Source organism: Streptopelia decaocto (genome assembly GCF_964273445.1).
Source record: "Streptopelia decaocto genome assembly, chromosome: 6".
NCBI classification, from domain to species: Eukaryota; Metazoa; Chordata; class Aves; order Columbiformes; family Columbidae; genus Streptopelia; species Streptopelia decaocto.
Window position 1 is genome coordinate 32458434 of NC_138660.1, and position 14301 is coordinate 32472734.

Genomic DNA, 14301 nt, shown 5'->3' on the forward strand with positions numbered 1-14301 from the left:
TAAAGAAAAATAGTTGCTCATTTTAAGGGCGCTAAGCCTGAATTGCCAAAACCAGTCGGTTGCTGGGTATTGATTGCTCTCCTCTCGAAGAAATGAAAAGCTCTCCTAAGGACACAAATTAAGTCTTCTTTCCTGTGAGTTGTATCTGCTTTAACCCAAGTTGTTGTGTCTGAGATTCCATTGCCTTTTGGCTTTACACGTGTGATGGTCTTCATGAAGCTCATTAGGTAAGTTGCTTTGATGACTTAGAAAGGTGGTTTTCCTAAAGGTGTAGACACTTCTGCTTTATGTAAAAATGCAAGATAGAAGGGAATTATTGTGAGATCAATTTGATTAACTGGTGTATAGAAGTCATTTTTAAAAACACTTCTTAGTACACGACATTTAGGAGCGATGGGACAACGTCTGGTCTCGCTTCTCTGCTCACACGGCGTGTGTCCGAACACATCCCTCGGCTCATGCCCGTCCAGGTGACACCTGTGCTTTCTGAAGAGCATCTTGGAGATCCTCTGTGTTCCCTTTGCAAGCGACGAAGGTGATGCTTTGTGACATGCTAGTGCGCCTGACAGCACCAAACCAGCGCACCGCTGCTCCAGCTGTCGGTTCCTGTCCCTCCGCTCGGCTGCCCCGTCCCTGTGCCACACGGGACAGCAGATCAGTGGCTGGTCCGTGCTTTGAAGCCAAGTCAGGTGTTGCTTTTAGACCCACATTGGGTCAGAGGTCCGGTTTGGAGTCGTGTTGGCGCATTGCGGAGCAGTGGAGTGGAGCGTGGGTCCTCCAGCCAGCTTCCCGGCCAGAGCCCCTGTGTCCTGAAGCTGGAACTGGAGCTACTGTACCTGAGCCACAGCATCTCCAGGGGGTTAGCCAATACTTGGGGTGTTGGAGACTTGGATGTAAACCCAGTTCTGGCCAATCATGAACACCGAGGAGATGTGCTGCTTCGTTATTGCCCAAGTAGGAACCCGTTTTCATCTTCAAAAATGATCAAGCCTGAAAATCAGCAGTTGAAGCCTGTGGGTTGCTGTCTTGGAAGTAATGCATTGAGGTGCAAACAATGCATTTTTGGCAGTATTATGGATAGTAGCGAGCATTGCTGTGGGAAGATGAGCAATACTGTGGCCTAGTGGTCTCCTCGGAAAAGACCTGGATGCCTCCAGAGGTTGTTGCTGCCTCTTCCAGATGCCAGAGGAACAAACCTGGCAAGCTGCACCAGCCAGGCTTTGTTAAGTCAGCTTCACAGGTGACTGGAGCCCTCCTGTCTGCTTGTCACTAAAACCAGGAGTGCTCCTGTGGCCTCTGCCAGCCCGACAAGGCTTCTGTGGTCGTCCTCTAACTGAGGCTTAGACTGCCCTGTTGTGAAGCTACAAGGAATTTAATTATATGTGGTCAGATTTTGCAGGCGCTTGGACCTTTGAGATCAATCTTGGCTTGTTCACGTTGCAAAAATTCTCTGTGGCTATAGCTGAATACATGCATATGTGTCTGCAGGATCGAGGAAAAGCTGCTCGCACTATATACCTTTTCTTGAGATCATTATTGCTATTAGATGAAATAAAGACACGTTTCTAAGGGGCTCAGTCTGTTGATAAATGAAGTCCATTGATAATTCCCAGCGAATCATTTTTATCCATCTTTCTGAAGTGCTCATTCAAAAGTTGGTGTCTCTCTGGATTTTTTTGGATGACTTGGAAAGTATTAGCTCAAACTATTTTTTTATAAGGTCACAAATATGAGCAATATATTTAAGTATTATTATAGACATAGCTTTTTAAGCTGTTCAAATGAACAATTAAAATTAAAGTGTAAAGGAAATATGTTCCATGCCAAAACCTTTTGACGAAGGAATGGTGTCAGGTTATTTATGAGGAATGAGTGCTCTTGTTTATAATTCCAGAATTTTAAAAAGTAAGAAGTTTTCCAGGGTTGTATGCAATCCATATCTGTCTTCTGGGAGTCAATAAAACACTGCTTGGCTTCCTTCAGTTGCTTGTCCCTTTTTTGTGCAGCTGTTACGTGGAAAGAAGTTGGGAGGCAGAGCTGTGGTTGCTGCTGCTCCCGTGTTCCTCACAAATCACTGTCACCGAGCACCAATGGATAGCGATGTATACAATGTGGAGTGACTGCATAAGATAAGGCAGCTGAGCTTCCAGCAGCTGCCCAATTTTGTGGCTGACTTTTGTGTTGGGAGAAAAGCCTGGGCTGGGCGGATGGGACTTGCAGGGCTGCTCTGAGAGCGGCTTCGCTTCTTTTAATTGTGGGTTTTTTCATATTTTTGATTGCATACGAGTTTTTGTTTCAGGATCTTCAAAGGACTTGAAATAAATAGTAACAACTTTAACGTCGATAAATACTTGAAATCTAATTTAAGGTGTTTTTCTCCAGATGACGTTCTAGTGATAATAAAGTTTGTAGGTTCGTAAAAATAGATAATTTTAATTATAGATGTTAAGAAGATTTGGGCCTAAAGGCTCACAGTTGAAATACCGGTTACGGCCGTACTCAGGACCTGGTAATAGTGATAGATAATTTCTTACCGCTTGTGTGTGAAGCGTATTGTGTGTAGGAGTTTGTTAGCAGCTGTTCTCACCCTGGTGTAGCCGGTGATGGTGACTCTGCCTATGTGGGGACGTACAGCAGCGGGGTTTCTGTACCTATGGCCATTTTGGTCTTCTCATCTTGGAGAAATTTTTTAATGGGTGGTTACTATGTAGGAAATTCAAGAGTAAGAAGATTTTTGTGTGCTATGCCTCTGTGCATCCTCTAAATCTGAAATAACTTGCAGCTGTAAGTCTAAGGATCTCGTGTTGCATTTCATGAGTCCAGTTCTGTGCTGTCAACCCAAGGGAAAAAAGTAAATCTCATCCTGCTCGCTCGGTGAAAACACGCGTGAAATGAAGCTGTTGGTTCCGAGTCCTCGGTGGCACGGAGCAGAGCGTGTCCCCCACGGCAGAGCGGCGCTGCCTTTTGAAACCAGGCTGTCTTCTTAAAAAATAGCCAACTAGGAGCTGAGAATCAGTTCTAAGAATTGCTCAGTCATGGTCACCAAATATTTCACTTTGTTTTGTTTTTTAAAATATCAATAATTTTATAAATAGCGAAGATTATTATCGCCATTCCATAAAGTAGGTTTTAATGCTTGGGAGGTTCATGCTTGCAGGGAAGCTGTGTTTTGGATTCTTTGCATTTTGATTGTCATAAAATGTCCACTGAGAAAATTATCCCAAAGTTTAACTGAAAAGGAAGCAGAGCTACAATTCAAGTAGACTCTTAGAACAAAATTTTGATTTAAAACCTAAGACCCCACAGAAATAAAACACATAAAATTAATTATCCTGTCTCAGAATAGACTTTTTTATTTTTGCTGGGTTTGTTTTGTTTATTTTGGTTGGTTGGGTTTGTGTTGGTTTTGGTTTGATTGCTTTTTTTGGTTGGTTGGTTGGTTTGAGGTTTGTTTTTTAATACCAAGTGATTTCAGTTGAGTTTGAAGGTTTTCACCTTGGCTTAACGTGCTCCTGTTTGGAGAGGAGCTGGTGTTCATCCCAGGGTTACCTAGAGCTGGCAGGCACAGGTTTTGAAAAGGACAAGAAGTGGATTTTAGAAGTGATGCTGCACTCGGTGCCGCAGTTCTCTTTATGGAAACAGCTGCTCCAGAGTATTTGCAACAATTTTGGGCTGGCCCCCCCTCAAGAGGAAGGTTGTGTAGGTCTCTGTGGCGGGTACATACAGCCACAGGGTGTGTGGTGTTTCATCTCTAGCGAGGTGTTTGTCCCTAAAACACACCCGGGTGGATAAAACCCAAGTTTCTCCTCGGGTCATGTCAACATAGAGTGTTTTTCAGAAGCTTTGCAGCCAAAGGTCTGTCCAGTTGCCCGTTGATAAGTGGGCTGTTAATTGTGCCAATGGCATTTGCATGTGCAGGAGTGAGTTTTATGGGTAGCTAGATTTTGTTTTCTTCAGTCATTCTGGAAAAGAAGAATTAAGAGCCCTGTTTGCTGTCAGTACTGAGGGCAGTGGGCATCAGCAGGTGTAATGATTTAAAGAATTTCTGTTCTCTAGAGGGAAAGATCCACAGCTGAGGTCACTGCAGTGGTTTTTTACATTTTTAGTATGTTCAGCATCATCATACCAATATCTTTTTTGCTGTAGTTCAGCTGAGGCATCTTTAACAAATTTAAGACCAAATGTGTGTGTGAATATATATTTATACATGTATATATAGCTGTATATTGTTTGCATTAGGCAGTTGTTCTTCCCGTGTGATAGTGTAAATACATTAGCTTTACCTACCCGGTGTAAGGATATTAAAGAACACTCTCAGATACTGTCCTTAGTACTTATTTTCTCTATTTATAAACTCAACTTTGAAGACAAGACCTGGTTTTATCTCTGGTTTGTCGCTTTCCTTACAGAACACTTATTCCTATCCTGGTGTCACTACTGAAGCACAACCCATCGGTTGATGATTCCAGGCTCTGACTCTTTTGCATACTACCTTGCATTGTTTAATTAATGTTTCTGCAGAGATTGAAAAATACAAGAGCTATATCATTGCTAAGTTTCACCATTGTTTTTGTATATTGAAACTAAGTGGAATGTCACAAAACGTTGTGGATGCCGTTAAAATGGTGGTTTGGGTTACATCCTAAAGAGCTAGTGAGGAAGTAATCTGAGGGAACACTTCTGAAGCTGCCAGCTTGACCTCTGAAATGGCAGTTTTGCAAAAAGAAAGGAAGGAGGGAGGGATTGTAGGCTTGGAAATGCCTGGCATGGCGTTGCAGAGGTAGTGGGAGCAACGGGGTGGAAAAGGGAAGCTCTGGAGGTGGGAGCTGCCCGCCCTGCCCATGGGACACCATGGTGTTGGTGAACACAAATGGAGCCTGTTCAGTCACATTGCTCTGGCTGAACAAATGCTATCAGTGATCTTTGTACAAAAGTTACTGATACCCCACTACCCGATGTGGGGTGCACGGGGCTCCCTGCCACCCTCTCCCTCCCCTGGCCATCCGAAGAGCTGGTGGGGTGGCCCTGGCAGGAGGGGTCCTGCTGTCCCTGTGGATCCGGGCTCTGACCTTGGCTCTGTTCCTCTCTGTTCCAGCCGTTCAACACGCGACAAAGGACAGCGGCCCCTACGTCCAACGCCAGGCCCTTCGCACGCTGCCCCAGCTGAGAGCTGCAGTGGCAAACGGCTCCTCCAGATCCAGGCTGCAGGAACTGCAGGGCCAACTCCGCCAGGCATGGAGGAGGCGGCGGCCTTCTCTCTGGGGCAATGGCTGGCTGTGCTGCTGGGGCTCTGCGCAGGACTGATCCCAGCACCCCCATAGGCTCTTCCTTCATTAAACAGTTTATTGAGTGTCTGAACCTGCAGATCTCAAGTTACTGCTCTTCTGCCCTTCTGTCTCCAACCACTGGGTCTTGCTTTGGTCCCCAGGGCATTGGGGTAGAGGACAGAAAAGGTACTTGTGCTCAGCAACCATTGCCCAGGCACGCAGTGTAGGAGACAAAGAGACCAGAAACCACTTCTCACTTGGTTCTTCTGCTGAAGCCTTCAATGTTTCCAACAAGAGCAGAGCCCAGAGCTGTGGGCTGAAATACTTGTCCTTGGAGATGTCCACAAATGTTCTCCCCGCCGTAACCTGCCATTTGTGCCTCTTTAGCCAGCTCCTGTGGAGCTCCTTTGGTGCTGGGTCACTGTGTGGTGGGTTTGCTGGGCTGGGGGAGCCCCAGGGCACACGCCTGTGGCACCGTGTCACAGGGCCCTTTGTGACCCGCCGTGATAAGGGTGCTGGTGGCACAGCAACCACCTCACTGTGCCCGGAGGACACGACGGGACAGGACAGGACAGGACCGAGAGGAGCTGCCAGGAGCCCCTGTGCAGAGACCTTGTTCCCTGTTGATCCCTGTCTGCTGTCTACGGCGCTTTTCCTACACGTCTCCCATCCCTGCGGCAGGAGCCCTTGAGGCCAGACAGCAGCGGGATGGCGTGCAGACCCCCATTCACACCCAGGGTGGTCTGGCTGAGTAAGAAGAGTGATGATGAGAACGAGGAGGAGAAGGGTGCTGAGGCCGCCCCAGCACCGCAGCGTGAGGAGGTGCAGGAGCACCAGCTGCCGCAGGCAGGTCAGTGGCCGGGCTGGGCCGCAGGGCGAGTGGCTGCAGCCGTCTGGGACCCATCCCGTGGACATCCCCGGGAAAGAGGGGACAAGGGGACAGGGCTGTTCCCCACGCTGGGCTCTGGCCATGCTCCATCCACGGGCACTCCCAGCCCCATCCTGTAGCCAGAGAGACGGGGGTCAGTGTCCCCACCAGACCCTGTCACGGGGCTCGGCTGTGTTCTCCAGCCTCTCCCGCAGCCCCTCAGCTCTGCCCACGCTTGGTCTTTGCCAGATCCCAACTGGGAGCTGCCAGAAGAGGAGCAGAAGCAGGAATACACCGATGTCCTGCACAACCCCAGAGCAAAGGTACGCGCAGCCAGCTCTGCTCTCGCTGCCCAGCAGAACACCGCTGTTGGGCACTCGGTGTGGCATCCTTCTCTTCCCTGCCCTTCCTATTCCTGCAGCTGTTTTGGGAAACTGTCCACCCCAAAGACTGTGAAGGCTCCACTGTCGAGCTCGCTGAGGCCACGACAGAAGGACAATCCTGTGATGCGGAGGCTGGTGCTGCTCTGCTGGATACGCTTGTGGAAAGTGAGGTCTCCACTTTGAAGCAGGTAAGTAGCCTGCAGCCAGGGCTGGAGTCCCCCCAGGGATCATGTGGCCCCTGACGCCGGGTCTGCTGGGCTCCCAACAGCCTTCTGGGCCAGCACACTGTGGTGGGAAGGGCAGGAATTGTCAGGGGAAGCCGGGGAAATGTTTTCCTCCGGCAGCACTCCAACTCTCAGCTGTGCTTCCTCCAGGTGCCCAGGATTGTGCGGTGCATCCACCGGTGGTTCATGACCAACATGGATGAGTCTGCTGAGCACAGGCTGGACAACACCCTTGTGGAGCTCACCAATGCGCACCCCCATGATGTGGTGGTGGCCCTGCTGCGCTGTGCCCCATCGTGCGACCGGTACTGGGAAACCTGCCCTGAGGGCTCCGGGCTGCCCAGCCTTTAGAGCCCATCAGTCTGCACAGCCCGTCCCATGCGGGCTGGCAGACAGATAGAGACTTTCAGGACCCTCTGGCCCCTCTGTTGCCCAGCCCTGGCACGTCAGCCCCAGCGCCCGCTGCCGTGCTCCCCCTGCCCACCAAGGCACCGCTGCTCAGCCGCCTGCTGCCCGCAGGGGCAGAGCCGCTGGGTGCCGCCTGCGAGGGGCAGCGGGCAGAGCCAGGGCTGGTGGCCAGCCTGGGCCCCCGCGTTGCCCGGGCCCTGGTGCTGTGGCCAAAACCCCAGTGACACGGAGCTCTGTGCCTGCAGAGCTGCTGCAGCCATGTGGAGGATGATGGTCACCACCAGCATGACCACAAAGAAGGTGTTCCAGGAGCTGCTCTGCGTGCTGGAGGACTGGCCACTGCACAGCACATCCACCTGTGACGGGGACCAACAGGACGTCCTTGCCCTGGCTGTGAGTGACCCCACCAGGCCTTTGCTCAGCCCCAGGGTCGCCTCTGCGGGCGGTTCTCCATCGTCCCCCGCCACTGCATCTCCCGCGGTGACTGGAAACCCGGGGCAGGGGCAGGTTTAGGAGCATCCAGGCCAGGCGCTCCCCTTGCGTCCACGCTCGGGCCTGGCCACAGGCGTGTTTCGGCACTGAGGGCGGTCTCTGGCTGTTTTGTTTTCTGCAGGCAACCAGGGCTCTGCGGGAGATACTTCGAATGCCCGGGTGCCCAAGAGGGCTGAAGGTGCATTTCCCTCGCCTCCTCCTGGCTCTGCTTTTCCAAGTTTTGTACAGCACAGAGCAGGTGTCAGACGAGGTGGATACTTTCTGGAGGGAATGCCAGGAGGAAGGCGGCCTTCCCACCAGCCCAAGCAGGTGCTCCATCCCAGTCCTCCCAGCCCTCCCATGGCCCTGGGCCTGGAGCCAGGGCTCCCAGCGTGACCTGGGCTTTGCTCTGCACACAGGTTTATAGTGCTGACTGTGAAAGCACTGCTCTGCCGTCTGGGCTATAGGCTTGTAGCCTTTGAAGTGGAACGTAAGCGTGGCTGGGACACGCTCCTCCACGCTGAGACCCACCACTGCGCAATGGGGCTGCTGGCCAGGTGAGAGCCCCCTTCTCCCTGCTCCCCCTGCCATTGGTGCCCTGCAGACGGGGCACCCCACACAATCCCCTTGGTGCTGGGTGAGAGGGACTGGTCGGCGGTGATGGCCCAGCAGACTGGCAAAGGCTGGGAGAGCTGGGTGCACAGGAGCAGCCACCTCCCAGAGCGCCGGCGTCCCCTCCCGAGGGCCTGGGCTGACGGCACAGAGACAGAGCCGGGGTCTGTCTGCAGGCAGCACCAGCCAGGGCAGCCGCCGCGGCCGCAGGATGCGCTGAGGGCCGGGGACAGAGCCTGGGGGACGAGTCCCCATGGGCAGGAAAGGGGTCTCTGAGAAAGGGAAGGCTTTGGGGTAGGAAGGGTGTTTTTTTCCGGTTTCCTCCCCAAAAGGAGCCTGCTGGTGCTGGGCACTGCCTTTCTCCTGGTGAGGGGTATGAAAAAGACACAGGCCTGTGGGAGCAAATACTGCTGGTGGCCGGAGTGGAGCACAAAGGGGTCTTTGGCCCTTGAGGGGGACAGGGAGTCCCAGGAGAGGTTTGCGTGCCGTGCTCATGGCCGATGGTGCCTTTTTTCCCTTGCCAGAGAGATCCGTGTTGTCTCAAGACACCTCAATGCCTCTGTGGTGTCCTACCTGGTCGAGCTGCTCAGCAGGAATGAGCCCCGCTGTGAGCTCCCTGCCATGGCGTTCCTTGTGGAGGTGAGCCTGATGGCGAGCGCTGCCTCGCTGAGCTGCTTCCCACCGCTCTGCCCTCTCGTAGCTGCGGCTGCATGGGGAGCCCAGTCCTTGGGTGTGGGGCAGAGGGTGGGCTCCTCTGTGTGCCCTTGGCCCCCTGCTGCTGGGGGGACACTTGCCTCTGTCCGTGTTTTGTGCCCCCCTTGCGCCAGCTCTTGCACTTGCATCGCGGCTCCTCGTAGGACGAGCAATCGGAGGCTGCTGAGGGCCGGGGTCCTGCTGGCCGGGCACCCCATCACTGCTCTGTGTGTTTCAGATGTTGGCCTCCCCTCGCCCAGATGTAAGGGCTGAGAGCTTCCTGAAGCTTGTGTCAAGATACCTGCAGAGCAACTGCAGAATAACACGTATCCTGGTGCTCAAAGGCCTCACCGTGCTCTGCGACACACCGTGGATGGTGAGCAGGAGGCAGCGGCTGAAGCCGTGCTGGTGCCCTGGGGCTGGGCAGGGGTGCTGGCTAACACAGCGGCTTGGACTTGTCTGGGCTGCGGGAGCTGTGGTAGCTGCTCCCAGCTCTCCTGCCTCCCTGTTCACCTGCCCGAGTCCTTCGGGGCAGGCCGCTGGTGTCTGGGCCCTGAGGCAGCAGCGTGGGCTCCAGCTGCCACAACTGCTCCAACTGTTCCACGCAGGTCCCAAAAATGCGGTTCCTGGTGCAAAGACTCACGGATCTACTGCAAGACACAGACATGGATATGGTCAGAATGACCCTGGCTGTGCTCAGGAAGGTGGTCCGTGACCCGAGAGTCCCAATTTCCACCCCCATCGCTCTGCAGCTGGCTGAGAGGCTCCAGCCACTCTTTGAGAACGTAAGGCTTCATGCAGCCCCCATGGGTGCTGGGTGCTGCCAGGAAATGTGTTGCCTTGTGGATTTTCAGACCAAGACCAGGTGCACCTGAGGCAGCCGGTGCTGAGCTCTTGCCCTCTTCCTTTCCACCAGGAGTCCTGGTATGTGCAACAGCTCTCCGTCAGAATCTTTAAAGAGGTGATAGAGCGTGTAGCAGATGGCGGAAAAAAGCTGCTGAAGACACTTGTGCACCAGAGCCTGCTCCCACTGATCTTCCACGTGTTTGATGAGAACAAGGCCGTGGCAGCGGTGAGCATTTCTGACCTGCTGGTGTCCCCATGGGAGGTGGCTCAGCCGCCTCCTGCCCTGACACCTCACAGACTGCAGAGCTCCAGCCACCTCCTGGCCTGGGCTCCAGAGCAGCAGCTCTGGGGGACGTCTGTCCTGCTGCCCCGGCAGCACCCGGTGCCCGAGATGGGGGTTGCCCTGCTCCTCTGCCAGAGCACCAACCTGCCGGCAGACGAGTTCCCCACCTGCTGCATCTCCTTGCCACGGGCCAGCACAGGCCCTGGGCCTTGCCCAGGTGCAGGGGACGCAGGTCCTGTGACCTGGGCAGTGGTGCCATCTCTCGATCTCTGCTGCTCTGCAGACCTGTAGGGATACCCTGCTGCAAGCTACCCTGTTCCTGAAGAAGAAGCAGCTCAGGCAGGTGGTGTTAAGGGATCAGCAGATAGAGGCGATTGGCGAGTGCCTGGTAAGGATGGCCGTGAAGCCCCAGCCCCAGCCTGGACAAGCCTCCATTGCCCAGTGTGTGGGGCTGGCAGCTGTGCCCGTGCCCACTGCTGCAGCCCATCGCCGCCAACCTGCAGCCCACACACGCTCCCATCCCTCGGGTGTGCGGCCCCACGGGCTCTTCTTCAGGCTCCTCTCCCTGCCCGAGCCCAGGGCTGCTGACGGAGCCCCGGCCCAGCTGGGTGTTGGGGACAGGATGGCACTGCAGCTCCTCGGGGAGCAGCCAGCCCTCTGCTCCCTCCAGACCCGGCACCAGCCGGCTGCTGGCTGGGTGTTGTGGGTGTCCTGGCAGGGGAGGCCAGTCCTGGGCACAGGGACCACGCGGCCAGGGGCAGAGTCTGCGCCAGCCCTTGTCTCCATCCCCTGTCGCTCTCTCCAGCTGGTAGAGTGCCGCGGCAGAGCAGAAGAGTACCTGCGTCAGGCCCTGACGTACGTGCAGAGCCCACAGGACTCCATACGAGAGGCAGCCGTCGCGTTCCTTGGTGAGGCACAACCCCCCAGGGTCCCTCCCAGCCCCACTGCAGCTCAGCCCCAGCCGGGGTGCTGCACCGGCAGCAGGATTCGGCCCAGCGGCTCTGGAGCAGCCACTGCCCAATGTGAGGTGCACGGGGCTCCCCGCTGCCCTCTCCCTCCCCTGCCCTTGGGCATCGCGCTTGGGGCAGAGCCCGGGCTCAGCCCTGCCAGGGGCAGGGGCGCGTGTGGCCGGGCTGATGTGGGGGAGCTGCGCTGCTGGGGCGAGCAGGAGCGGTGATGGGCTGTGTGTTTCCAGGGCTCCTTGGGCAGCACATGAGGGCTGAGCCGGAGAAGTTCCAGCTCATCTATGAGGGTGAGTGTGGCAGCGGGGTGTCAGCAGGGACTGGCGGGGAGGAGGAAGGACCCTGGCCAGGGAGCTGCAATCCCTGCCCCGGCCGGGGAGGGCTCTGCTCCCTGCGCAGACGAGGGGTGGTGGGGGCAGAGCAGAGAGAGGTTTCAGGGACACGTGTGCTATTCGTGGCCAGCTCCTTCCATCCGATCCCATTGGCCGCTTTTCCCCGTGGCCATCCGAAGAGCTGGTGGGGTGACCCTGGCAGGAGGGGTTCCTGGTGTCCCTGTGGATCTGGGCTCTGACCTTGGCTCTGTTCCTCTCTGTTCCAGCTGTTCAACACGCGACAAAGGACAGTGGCCCCTACGTCCAACGCCAGGCCCTTCGCACGCTGCCCCAGCTGAGAGCTGCAGTGGCAAACGGCTCCTCCAGATCCAGGCTGCAGGAGGTGCAGGGCCAACTCCGCCAGGCGTGGAGGAGGCGACGGCCTTCTCTCTGGGGCAATGGCTGGCTGTGCTGCTGGGGCTCTGCGCAGGACTGATCCCAGCACCCCCATATGCTCTTCCTTCATTAAACAGTTTCTTGAGTGTCTGAACCTGCAGATCTTGAGTTACTGCTCTTCTGCCCTTCTGTCTCCAACCAGTGGGTCTTGCTTTGGCATGGGAGAAGAAGAGAAAAAGGGTTCTTGTGCTCAGCAACAACAGTTGCCCAGGCATGCAGTGTGGTAGGAAAAGTGACCAGAAAGCCCTTTGCCCCTTGCTTCATCCGCTGAAGCCTTTAATGCTTCCAACAAAGCTCATGCGCAGAGCCCGGAGTTGTGGGGATGCCTGAAAAACTTGTCCTGGGAGATGTCCACAAATTCTCTTCCAGCCGTGACCTGCCATTTATTTCTTGCTGACAGGATTGTTGAGGGGTCCAAGTTGCCTCTTTAACCTGCTCCGGTTTCCTGTTTCCAAGCAAAATGCTGCCATTTTTGTCAAAATCAGTGATTACAATTTATTTTGTTTTTCAAAGGGAGCTGTTACGGCATTCCCTCCAGAATTTGAAATTTATTTTTGATGTCCTCTACCTCCTATCCTCTACACATGATGTTTTGTCAATCTACAGGTTTTTATCCTTTGTTTGTGCACAAGTGTTTCTCCCAGCTCTAGGAAATGTCCCAGTCCTCTTCCTGTGTTTTCCTTGTACTGTTTCCTAGAGTCTTTTTTTGAAGAGATGTGTTTGAAACCCCAGGTAATGCACCTTTGTGCCTTAGTAGTAAGCACTGAGCCCAAGTGATTTAAAGCAAAGATGGCCAGAGCTGTCTGCCTCTCTGGGGCTGGGATGTCAGGGGGGTCGGTTGCTGCGGGAAGGCTGTTTACCCTGCATTGTTCCTAAATTGCAGTGGAGGCACAAGGCGCGGTGTACCCACGGTGTACCCGTGCTCAGGGGTTCATCAGTCTCAGTCTGAGATATCTGAGCACTGCTCTAGGAGAGCAGCACAGGAGTTTGATACTGCTTGTTTGCTTTTTCCGCATGGTCTTTTGCCCTGAGGCAAAGCTCTTTCAGGCCCCAAACCCCCCATCTCCCTGGCACTGCAGTCAAGTCCCCAGGGTTATACACCAGTCTTATGGTTTTGCCCAAAAATCTCACCAAAAGCATCACCTTTACTATATGGGGTTAATTGCTTCAGTTGCACCTAGCCCTCTGGAGCCATCTGTTTGCAAGTAGCTACATTCTCCCTGATGTTGCTCTGGAAGAGCCCTGAATCTTTGGACAAGCTCGTGGATAAAGCATGGGGTTCCATGAAGCACAGGAGCTATTCCTCAAAGGCTTCCTATGGGGAACTGAGATGCATCGGGCTTTGCTGGATCTTTAAGATCACAGCCAGAAGGGGCACCTCTAAGCAGTGCCAATGTGAGCGCTGTAGCCTGGTGCTGGTGGTGGGGACAGTGGACGTGGGAATTGGGAGAAATTAAACTAGATGGATGAACGTGTGTTGGCCGGCACACGGCACTGCAGGTTGCCCAGAGCAATGGTGAATTGCTCCAGTGTGCCACCAGGAAGGTAGAGACCGTGGTAAAAATACAGGCAGAGCTGAACTCCAGATGCAGTGGAGGAGAGAAAGACAGGGACAGGGAGAGGACAAAGGCTCTTCCTACACTTCTCAGAGCAGCATCCTACAGAAGAAACACAGTGAGGCTGAAGGAAAGCCTAGATATCTAGATAACTCACTCCAGCCGTGCTCCTTTGGCTGAGCTGGGCCGCAGGGCGAGTGGCTGGCAGCCGGCTGGGACCCATCCCACCCCCTGGGGACATGCCCGGGGGAGGAGGGGACAGGGCTGTTCCCCAGTGCTGCAGAGGCACTGCCCAGCCCCCCTGCGCCCCCTCCCTGAAAGCCCCAGCAACTCCTAGATGGAGACAACAGTGTGGTCATGTACACGCCTATTGGCCAACAGACAAGGCCAGTCACCAATCAAATGCCTTGGTTGAGAGAAGTTACTGGAACACTACCAGAAATGATGAGAGCTCAGCTTCAACTTAGGTTATAAAGCACTTAGCCCTTGGATCTCCTGCTGAAGCCTTTAATTCCTGCAACAAAGCCTGTGGGCACAGCCCAGAGCTGTGGGGATCCCTGAAAAACTTGTCCTTGGAGATGTCCACAAACACTCTCCCGGCTGTGACCTGCCATTTGTGCCTCTTTAGCCTGCTCCTGTGGAGCTCCTTCGGGGCTGGGTCACTGTGGATTTCTGGGTGGGGAGAGGCCCCGGGGGGGCCCAGAGTTGTGGGGATCCTTGAAAAACTTGTCCTGGGAGATGTCCACAAATTCTCTTCCAGCCGTGACCTGCCATTTGTTTCTTTCTGACAGGATTGTTGAGGGGTCCGAGTTGCCTCTTTAACCTGCTCCGGTTTCCTGTTTTGAGGCTAAATGCTGTCACTTTAGTCAAAATCAATGTTTAAAATCTATTTTGTTTTTCAAAGTGAGTTGTTACGGTATTCCTTCCAGAATTTGAAATTTATTTTTGATGTCCTCTACCT